This window comes from Amphiura filiformis, chromosome 18 (genome assembly GCF_039555335.1).
Source record: "Amphiura filiformis chromosome 18, Afil_fr2py, whole genome shotgun sequence".
NCBI lineage: Eukaryota > Metazoa > Echinodermata > Ophiuroidea > Amphilepidida > Amphiuridae > Amphiura > Amphiura filiformis.
Genome location: NC_092645.1, coordinates 17077798 through 17088687, shown reverse-complemented (window position 1 = coordinate 17088687; position 10890 = coordinate 17077798). Strand labels below are relative to the sequence as shown.

The following is a 10890-nucleotide window of genomic DNA, read 5'->3' as shown; positions in this document are numbered from 1 at the left end:
CCGAACGGCTAGGTACTTAGGTAACAAGTGGTTTAAAGGAGGATTTCGTGATCCTAGCATCCTCTTTTTATGACATTTTTCAGTAGATATCCAAGAAAAAGCTTATTTCCAAAATTTCAGTTGATTCCGATTTTGCGTTTGCGAGTTATGCATGATTATGTGTATTACACTGCTCCATAGACAATGTGTTGTAATTTCGTTCTGGTGCACCAGAACGAAATTCAAATTTGGCGATATTTTTGCTAAACGAATTAATCTGCAAGAAATATTTGGTACATAAACATTATGTAGCCAGAGGTATCCAGTGGTGTAAAAATCTCAATTAATCTTTAATTGGTGGATCTGCCGGAGCTGGAATCCGGCTACGCACTGGAAGAGTTATGATGGACCACAAAGGAAAACTGCGGTGACACTTTGTTCTACTTCCTTGAAACTTATTTATTACTACAGTTTGTCAGATCACAATATGGATAACTCTGGCTTCGACTCGACACTTCACTTAACTTATACAGGAGGAAGTCGACTACATACTTAACAACTCTTTACTTCTTGTCACTACGGTCTAACACACTGAAATCTGGAAGGTCTACTATTTCATTTCTGCACTTGAATTTGGGACTTGAAGCTCTACTGGTCCCAAACTGAAAGGCACATCACGTGAACTGGGCAAACTGGCTATTTCCAAACTTGCTACTTGAAACTAGAATGTACCACGCCAGGATGGAAATTTTACATCCTGGCGTGACCGCGTGGTTAGAAGCGGCCAATCAGCGTGGCTCATTACCAGTTAATTGATTGATTGATAATGACGTAATGCAGAAACGAATTTAAAGGTTCTTGCAATGTTCTGGACGGCTGATGTAAATCACATGTCCTGCTAAAATCAGCGAAGTCCTTTGTACACTTGCATACAAAATCCTCACACAAAAATGGTGCTGCTTTCTCCAAACATTTATCTCCTTGCGCTGCTTTCTCCAAATTTAACTCCTTGCGCTGCTTTCTCCAAACTTAACTCCTTGCGCTGCCTTCTCCAAAAATGGTGTTATTTCCACCTTTCACACAATATCTTCAGGAAGCAGCAATCAGGACTGCGATGCAGTTGACAGTTGTGAGTTGTCCCCACTTATATTGACAGATGTGTTGTAATAAAAAACCAGACTTCAGCAAGTCGACAGAAGAATATATTCCTTTCTTGGAAGAAGTATGTTGTTTGACGTATTCTAGATCTCCGACGACAACACTGGCAGGTAGTAGTACATTGACTACATAAAATAACTCACTTCACAATTTCCTTTCTTTGAAGGAATTGGACTGTAAGCATATTACCTAGCTAGCCCAGATCAACACTATAAACTGTGAAGAATCATGTTTACATTTTCTTATTATACCAAGCACTGGAAAAAACCCATTCTATTAATAGCCAATTACTATGCTGCAATCTGATGGGAATTTCCCAAGTCATATTTATAACATTAACCTTTCACATGACATCAATTCCTGAGGGGAATCCCGTGACATCACTTCCTGAGGGGAATCCCATACGATGTCATCTTCACTTTACAATCTCAAAGGGGTTTCCAAATATTCCAAATTGGTTGATTCAATTTGTTTTGCTCAATTTGAGAGGGGAATTCCCCCAAAAATGTCATCACTCATGTAATTTTGTAAACAAAGATAAATAATCAAATCAAATTACTCAGGGCACATCACAACACTTACACAATCCAAAGCCCATAGGCCCACCGGTAAAGCCCATTACCTAAATAAAGTTCGTTATTATTTTTCTAAAGTTATTGAGGAATGCTTGATATTCATGTATGGTACACTCCTTTTCAATCTTTGAAGTAGCCAAACCTCCTCCGTGGACAGAGTAAAAAACCGGTTCATTTCTTTAAAAGGGCATATCTTCAAAAGTTGTGAGCCGATTGAAATATTTTTTTTCGGTATATTAAATCTAACGAATAAAGGTTTCTTTACATACTAAAAAAATATATTTGATTAACTTTTCAGAAATAGGAGTAAAAGAGGGTGCAATGAGTGTCCTTTTTTTGGACTCCCCGTATATACAACACAAAGTCATACACGTTGACCTTTGGACAGGAAGAAAGGAACACAATCTCTATATCTCCATGGTTAAAGGAAGTAATATATAAAGCCATGTCCTTACAATACGTTTGATGATAAAAAAAAAATATCAGGTTGGCATGGTTTCTACCATGTCGGCAGAATAAGGAATTGGTAAGCTACAACTGCAATGGGGAATTGTATGAAGGCCGGAGAGCGCCAGGTACAACCACCGTTAGCAGAACCAATGCAAAACCATGAAAACGTGGACAGTAAACCACAGAGCAGGTCACTAATGTCAGAACCAACAGGACCAAGATCAGTAAGGGGCTGATCAATGTTTTATGCCGGGGGATGGAGGAAATCACATGACTAAACAAATCACGCGCCCTTCGTCTTCGCTTAAAAGCACCAATTTCTCAGGTTTCCAGTTCATATGAAGCGATGACTGTCCCCCAGTCCCACACTCATGGGCGCACCATTTAATTTTGCCGCCAAATCTTGTTATCGGATCTTGATAGTTATTTGTCTCCATTTATCCATTAATTTTGTGCTTATTGATTAATTCGTGGAGCAGAGTGAATCAATTTTGTAAAACCTTTTTCTGCATAATATTTCTTTTTCATAATTATAGGCGACATGCATTAGCGCCATTCCGGCTTGAACTTATGTTGGGGGGAGGGACACCCGGTCAAAATTGTTAAAAAGTGGCTGAAAAGAACAAAAGATGTGTCATTTTGCTGAAGGGGGCCCCCCTGATTGTAATGACGAACATCAAAGCGAACATCGCGATATCTGAAGATGTGACAGAGGATGGAATGCAATCACCGCATGGTGTTTTAGCCAACTCAGCATTGAAATCAAACACAAACCAAATGGGAAGGTTCTCTTTGTGCTGGAGCCTTCTAATTAAAAAGTTCTAGTTTCTCTTTCATAATAGGCGACATGGGCGAATTGTGAACAGTATGGCGAACATCAAAGCAAATATCACGATATCTGAAGATGTGACAGAGGATGGAATGCAATCACCGTATGTTGTTTAGCCAGCTCTTCATTGAAACCAAACACAAACCAAATGGGAAGGTTCTCTTTGTGCTGGAGCCTTCTGGTTAAAAAATATAGTTATAGAGATAATTCATGGTATCGGTTGTTCCAAGCTTCTGAATAAAATCAAACTGAAAATAGATATTTCGTTCCACTCAAAAAGAACCAAAGAAGAAGAAAAAACAAACAAAACAAAACAAAACAAACAAACAAAAAATCTTTTAGGTTACTTAAAACAATACTTCATTATTGTTTTGTTACTACAGGTGTGTGAAGACGACCCTCCAGAATTCTGGCGTTGCCCCATTTACTATATTAAATCAGAATTGGTACGTGAACTTTGGCTCTAAAAATGAAACGAGGATATTGACTATTTTAGATGGGAAATGGGTGCTAAAACCTGCTAAGTTACCTATTACAGGTAAGACTGATGATTGGGGGACGGTTTTGGTACTTCGGTTTATTGGTGCGTATTTGATTGTCCAGAGCCCCCCCCTCCCGCGTAGCGTGGAATTGGAAGGGGACATTTACAGTCAGTACCTTGTCCCCTGCTTACGCTCTTCACCAATTAGCTGGCAGCTCTCCTGTTACGTGATTTTGAACAGTTAGATGGGTGTAGGCAATCGCATCCTAAGGCCTCGTATCCATAGGCTGTTCCCTTGTGGCTTGTGCCCTTGTTCCGTGTTCACTTGTTCCCATGTGACCTGCCACTCACACAGACAACCTATGGATACGGCCACTAAGCTAAACAAAGGTTCGTTGTCTCAAAAAGAGTCTTGTTAGGGCACTTCACCGTCATTGTTTCATTATATTCCAAGTAGTCAATCTGAATTTATGTAATTTCAGCCAACTTATTGGTGTACCAGTATACATCTAGTATTGACCCAGGTCCTGGAATACCAATTGTGCAGATCAAGGCAGATACGTATGATCCAAAACCTAAAAACTGTTTAGCAGTATCCTCCTCAACACAACTGGCGGCATGGGTGAGTTTTGGTTTCGCTTATCATAGTTGCTCTGTTTAACCTGCAATTTGGCTGAATCCAACATGTGCAAACATTACAAATACGCCCAAAAAGTAGGTTTGAAAATATTGTTACCAAATTCATTTTAAAGATCGTACATTGCTTTAAAGACACTATATACACTAAGCCAAAAAAATTATTTACAAGGTTATATCTTCAAATCCTGTCCATCAAAAGGAACCAAAATTACACACAGGATTACTTCAATACTCTACAGTACAAGATATCTGTGAGAATGTGAACAAGGTCCTTGAACAGATGAACAAGACCCGTTTCTTAAAGAAAGTGCGTGAAAAGCATAAAGCAGCACCGTTTTGTAAATTATCATCTGTTCATCGATTTTCTTGTGCTGGGTGCCACTCATTGGGCTGTAAATGTGGTCCAGGAAGCTGTTCCATATCAGTGCATTTTGCTGTTCTGTTAGTTCATAGACTCTATGCATGTTGTTAGTTGGACAACTGCTTGGTTACTGACATGGGTCACTCCATATCAAATCAAGGAGGCGCCCCACCTGACCCCCTCAGATTTGCTTTATATTTTAGTCATATGTTGTACCTGTAAAAATATTAAAAACCTGCAAATTTGAGGTCTGTAGCTCTTACGGATTTTCCGTGGCAGGCATTTGGACCCAAAAGTTCATCTTTGGAGTCTGTAAGGAGGTCTAAATTTGGACCCAAATATTACCCCTTAAATGACTAAATAGTTATTCATCTTTATTGTACCATTTTATTTTCAATAAAGAGGTCTGAATTTGACTTTCAACCTTCCTAATTCAGATGAAATTTATTTGCAATTTGTACATGCAATCAAAATTTATAATAAAAATGGTTAACTTTGGCGTTTGTCATTTTAAATATGAAGTCAACGTTTTCTAACTACTGGGACTTAGCAAAGTTTTTTAAACTTGCAAGTTTAGCCCCCTAAAACATGTTTTATAAATTTTTATTTGTCACCGATGCTATCGATATAGGATAAATACAATGCATATCCAAAAAATTGAGGTCACAACTCATTTACACAGCGCCCTCAAATTTGAAATCTTGCGTCAACATTTTCAGGGCGCTGTTCGAAATGTAAATGAGTTGTGACCCCAATTTTTGGGTAAATTGTATTTATCCTTATAATAGCATCGGTGACAACAAAAATAATTAATCTAACAAAGAATGTGAATTTTAGGCTAAACTTACAATATTGAAAATAAGTTGACTTCAGTTTACAAAACATTACATTTTTTTCTTGCATATTTAATGACCCCTGACACAACGCCAATTACAGAATTTTTTATTATTTCAATTTTTGACAAATTGGGCATGCAGTTAGTGTGTATGCAAAGTTTCAGACCCTTTCTTTTTATAAAGAAGGCAAAACGCCCAAAGATGAAATTTATTTAAATGGCAACTTTTGGGTCCAAATTTAGACTCCCCTACTCCAACTTTAATGGCTGCCACAGAAAATCCGTAAGAGCTACAGACCTCAAATTTGCAGGTTTTTAATATCTTTACAGGTACAACATATGACTAAAATATAAAGCAAATCTGAGGGGGTCAGGTGGGGCGCCTCCTTGATTTGATATGGAGTGACCCACATGTGTTTGAGGCAATCCTGTATATAATTTTGGTTAACTTTGATGGACAGGATTTTAAGATATGACCTTGAGAAAAATTATGAGTTTCTTTTTTGGCTTAAGCAGTATTCAGACTTTTTATTGTACGTAAAATATTGTATGTAACATATCTACGTTGCTTAATCTATTGCCATTCTATTTCCAGTAATGTTTAAGTTTTAACGAATGTTTGATGACGTAAAATCGATAATATATTTCTGCTAGATATTATATGTAACATATTATCGATTTTTCGTTATCAAACATTCGTTAGAACTTAAACATTACTGGAAATAGAATGGCAATAGATTAAATAACTTATATATGTTGCATACAATATTGTAGGCCTACGTCTAATACTCGCAGTCTGTGGAGCGCTTTACTGTCGTTTTATCTTTTCTGTTTCTGGAGCTCTATTGTTCAGAAACGAAAACGCAAGGGATTAAGTGAGATGGTGTGTAATTTGACTTCATTGTTACGTTTGTGGCATCATGCTTCTCATTTCAAGAGGTAATAATAGGTGCTGTCAATCACACGTATGTCTGTCAATAAAGGTTGGATAAGTCAATTATAGACGAATCCAAATCCACGCATTCCTACACCTGACTAGCAGCCTTTAGTTGGGTGGCCGTCGGCTACAATACACCCAAAATGTGAAATGATTCGGCCTTGGCGGAAATTTTAAACTGCATTCCATCACCCGTGTTACACCTTCCCCGAAAAAACAGGTAGACAAAAGAATGATTATACAACACAATACAATTCCCTTCGGCAAAACACACACTACATGGTCTATTCGCTGTTGAAGTGCCGGATTAACTACACGCGGTATCTGTGCATACACCATATCAAACGCTACAAATGGATGTACTTGCGAACAAAAGGACTATGTATGAATAGATGCGAAGGGATTACCAGCGGAATTATCTCTATTATTCTATTAACCCGCCTCGTCCTTGCATCTTCTCTAGGTGTTAGGCGGCTTTTATTTGCACAATTGGGCACTCAAAACACCAGGTTGGTGCTAGCGGCTACCCAAAGATGGCCGACCAAATCCTGACCATGACTTGGCTCGTTGGATTCGTCTATATGCAACACTGGTGCTTCAAGTGGGTAATCTTACTCATATCTCTCATTTAACTAGGCAGGATAGGCCTACATCAGGTCCGAACGCAAATTTGATGTCATTCTGGTCTATATTAATGTGACATTTGAAAAAAGGACCCCTGCCTCCTCTCGCTTCTCTTTCTAGTCTGTCTGTCTCTCCCCCTCCCCAACTCTCACCTGTGTCATCTTTTGAATTATGTGGATATCTGAATTATATTGGATGTTGTATTTCCTTTACCTTTCTCCCCCTCTCACTGTTTTAGCAGTAGGCCTATGATCAACATGGACAAATTAAAATAAACGGAATAAACTCCTCCCGAAACTCCTCCCTGCTCTACTGGCCCTCCTCTCTTCTCTTGATCTCCTCTCCTCTCCACTCCTCTCTTGACCCGATCATCTCCTCGTCTCATCACCCCCACTCTCTCATTTCCCCTACTTCGCAATTGTTTGCACTTCGCAATCTTTAACATGTTTAACCTGGTCATTGAATAACAAATAATATACATTTAAAATAGATTTGAGTCTGGCAATTTTGCGTGAAGCAATTATCAGATTACCAATTCCAATGAAAGAAATCCAATTAGTTTCATTTCAACGCACTTCTTTGGTGTTGCATATTACCAAGTTTTAAGGTGTTTTTGGGACGAAAATAATTCCCCGTTTCATCTCTACATAATCATATGACCGATTTTTGCACGAAAAAGTATACGTAATTCTTGGCAACACTGATTATTAATGTATATTTCTACGCTGGGCTATTTTCACGATCCACTCCCGCCTAGGCGGAAGTACCTATACACCCAACGCAAGTCAATTGAAGCTGTACAATTTATCAGGTGGTGGCCGCATTGCATTCTCTAAATTCAGTAAATTTTCATCGTCAACCGTGTAATTGAATGGGATTATTTTGAAATTTTAAAACGCTTGAAATATCACAAACAAATAGGCCTATGTTGATAAATAATATAAATACAAGCTAAAACCGTTGGGGTTCGATAATGAACCCCACAAAACTAACCAAGTATATTGGAAAATGCCATACGGCCGGGCGGTTTCACAAGTTGCCGGCTCGATCATGTCATCCGCCGGCTGCAATTTATGGCGAATTTACGACCGTAAAATTTAGACACTTCTTTTGTCTAGATTAGCATCAACCCTCTCATCTCACGTTTTTCATGTCAGAAATTAACATAACTCCCGAAACCGAAACCGAAGTTACCTTCGTTCAACTTTTCTGTACTATATCAACAAAAGACTAGATTATTCACACGTAGGCCTACCATGCTAACACTTTAAAATAAACAATGAGATCCGAAACCGAAAACCGAAACCGAAACAGAAAAGATAAAACGACGGTTAGTGTACAATAAAAGAAAATCGAGATTTGTTTATGTATTTACTTATTTACAGGACCTTCCTAAAGATATACAAGGCGCTACTCCTACAAAATTAGATGGCCGATTTTTCTTGGCATCATCGATAGATGACACCATTGCGTGTTCGGCGCCAGAGTATACTTTGGAGAGCTTACAATACAGAGGTAATTTGAAAAAAAAATTAAATATAAAAGAATCCTTGCATCTTTAAATTTATTTTCTCTTTTCAATAGTTCCAATTGTTTTTACTGATTAAACTTCCCGAAATCCGGACAAGAAATACCAACCTGTGTCATCATGCAATTAAGCGGCTGCAATGAACAAGAAAAATCAAATTGGATCTATTGAGCCCATATTTATTGGTCGAGCTATGAGTTTTAAAAATATTGGAGGAGACGTAAAACTCATAGCGATACCAATAAATATTGGGTGTAAGGCGTCCAATTTTATCATTATTATGTTTTACATCCAATATTTTTACACACTTTATTAATTGGATTCATCAAAACATAATAATGAATCATATTGACCCATCTGATGATATATTGGCTAGGGTCATGGGTAAAAATGATTCTGGTATAATTATGACCTTTCAAATGATAGTCCCCACCGGCTAAGTTTCTGGGTTTTTTTCAGTTGCGGGTCTAGTTTCCAGATATTTCGGCCTGCCTACTTTTGGTTCGCTTGCGAGCGAGCCTATTGGGGCGAGTTGGCGACGGGAAATTTATTTGCGTGACCACTATTGTCAGAATAAATCAAAATTTGTAATTTACAATATCGCTGAACTCAATTTTCTTTTCAAAACGATTCAATGGCGAAATGGCCGAATTAATTTAATGTTTAAAATAGGAACATTATCGGGTGCCGCTCCGCACCCGATACTTAGTACTCGGATCCGTCAGTGGAATTAAATTAGGCCTAATAAAACTAAGGTGCAAATTCGGTACTTCATAGTAAGTATAAAATGTCATTAATTTTCCAGGTGTTTATCTCGGTTATGATGCTAGCAGAACTGGAGCTACTACTCCGCTCATCTTAACGAAGGAAAGTGATCCAAAATGGCCGATTTCCAACAAGTTCAAATTAAAAATAGTTACCTAAGCCCAGGTATCTAAGTAACATCGCAAAATAGTTTGAGGCCAATACGGTATAAGAGTACGGGTAAATATCAATATGTTTGACAACATTTGAATGTCATTCAAAGACCATCAGGTAGCCTGAATCCTTCTGACCTCTAATTGCGGCGCCTTTATCCTTCATGTTGCCTTTAGAGCAGTGGAACGTTCGGCCGTGAGAGAGTATTCGAGGACTGGAGGATGAAGCACAACCACCACCAGGGATCATCTCCAGTCAAATAAAAACGACTGTTAGACCTTCACGAAATTTGTGAATATGAAGAGTGCTGAAAGTCAAACTTTTCAAGGTCAAACATGACTTGTGATTCGAGGTCATAAGGAAAGATAGATGGATTTTCATGAAATTGGAAGACAATATTATTTTAAAAGGTTTTCAGTTATACATTGTTTTTATACTCAATTATTTATTGTGGTTTCTGGAGAACTCCAAGTTCTCAAAAATGCTTGTTTTCATAATTTTTAAAGTTGCTTAGATTGTCTTCAACCCCAGTTTTATTCTGTTTAAAATCATACATAATATTTTGGGACAACTCTTTTCATATCTTTGCTATGAGTTGTCATAATGTATATCTGAGTTTAGTTTTATATTGGCATTTCCTCCAGATTTCCCCTATTCTTGACTCTGACATTTGTAGTTTCACTGTTTGTTCAGTTAGCCCTACCACAGGGCCTTTTTTATACACTATTAATACTCCGAGACACTGTGCTATGTCCTGAGAATGGCTAAAACCCCAGTGACAGCTCACAATCCTGTGACCTCTCCCTCCTTCAGCAGTTCTCAGGGTATAGCATGTCTCAGAGTATAGCGCGTAAAAAATATTTTTACAAAAATAACCCTGTAGTAGGGCTATGTTCAGTCAGCATAGGATTTACTTTTCAAAACGTTCATATTCACAGCCTTCGTCACACTCATTTGAACTTTCTGTGCTAAAGAGGGGGAGATAGCTTATTTGAACTTATTTCTTAATTAATTCAGATAATTGTTCATCTAGGTAGAATAAAGATTACCTTGAGTGAGACTACAATACTAAATAGACAATGTTCTTTATTTATCCTGTATTAGTCCTATATGTCAGAAAGGCACCTAGGATCTTCATCATGCCCGAACAATGACTTTGATATGACTCCTGCCTCATTCCTAGATGTTATAAAGGCACCTATGAATCACGACTGATAGTCCTCTTGCACCAGTCTTAGATGTCGTAAAAGCACCTAGGATCTTCTAGTCTATTATTAGTAACATTCTATTCATTAAAATGAATCATGACTTTGATTGTCCTCCTGCATCAGTCTTAGATGTCATTCAAAGACCATCAGGTAGCCTGAATCCTTCTGACCTCTAATTGCGGCGCCTTTATCCTTCATGTTGCCTTTAGAGCAGTGGAACGTTCGGCCGTGAGAGAGTATTCGAGGACTGGAGGATGAAGCACAACCACCACCAGGGATCATCTCCAGTCAAATAAAAACGACTGTTAGATCTTCACGAAATTTGTGAATATGAAGAGTGCTGAAAGTCAAACTTTTCAAGGTCAAAC

General features: G+C 38.1%; 1 long non-coding RNA gene across 1 annotated transcript; it reads left to right on the top strand.

Annotated features, from left to right (window-relative positions):
• Positions 1 to 3182: 3182 nt before the first annotated feature.
• Positions 3183 to 9758, top strand: LOC140139387 (uncharacterized). The gene is made up of 4 exons (XR_011857103.1): positions 3183 to 3529; positions 3955 to 4094; positions 8254 to 8383; positions 9202 to 9758. It is a non-coding gene; the product is annotated as an uncharacterized lncRNA (long non-coding RNA).
• The last annotated feature ends 1132 nt before the right edge of the window (positions 9759 to 10890 follow it).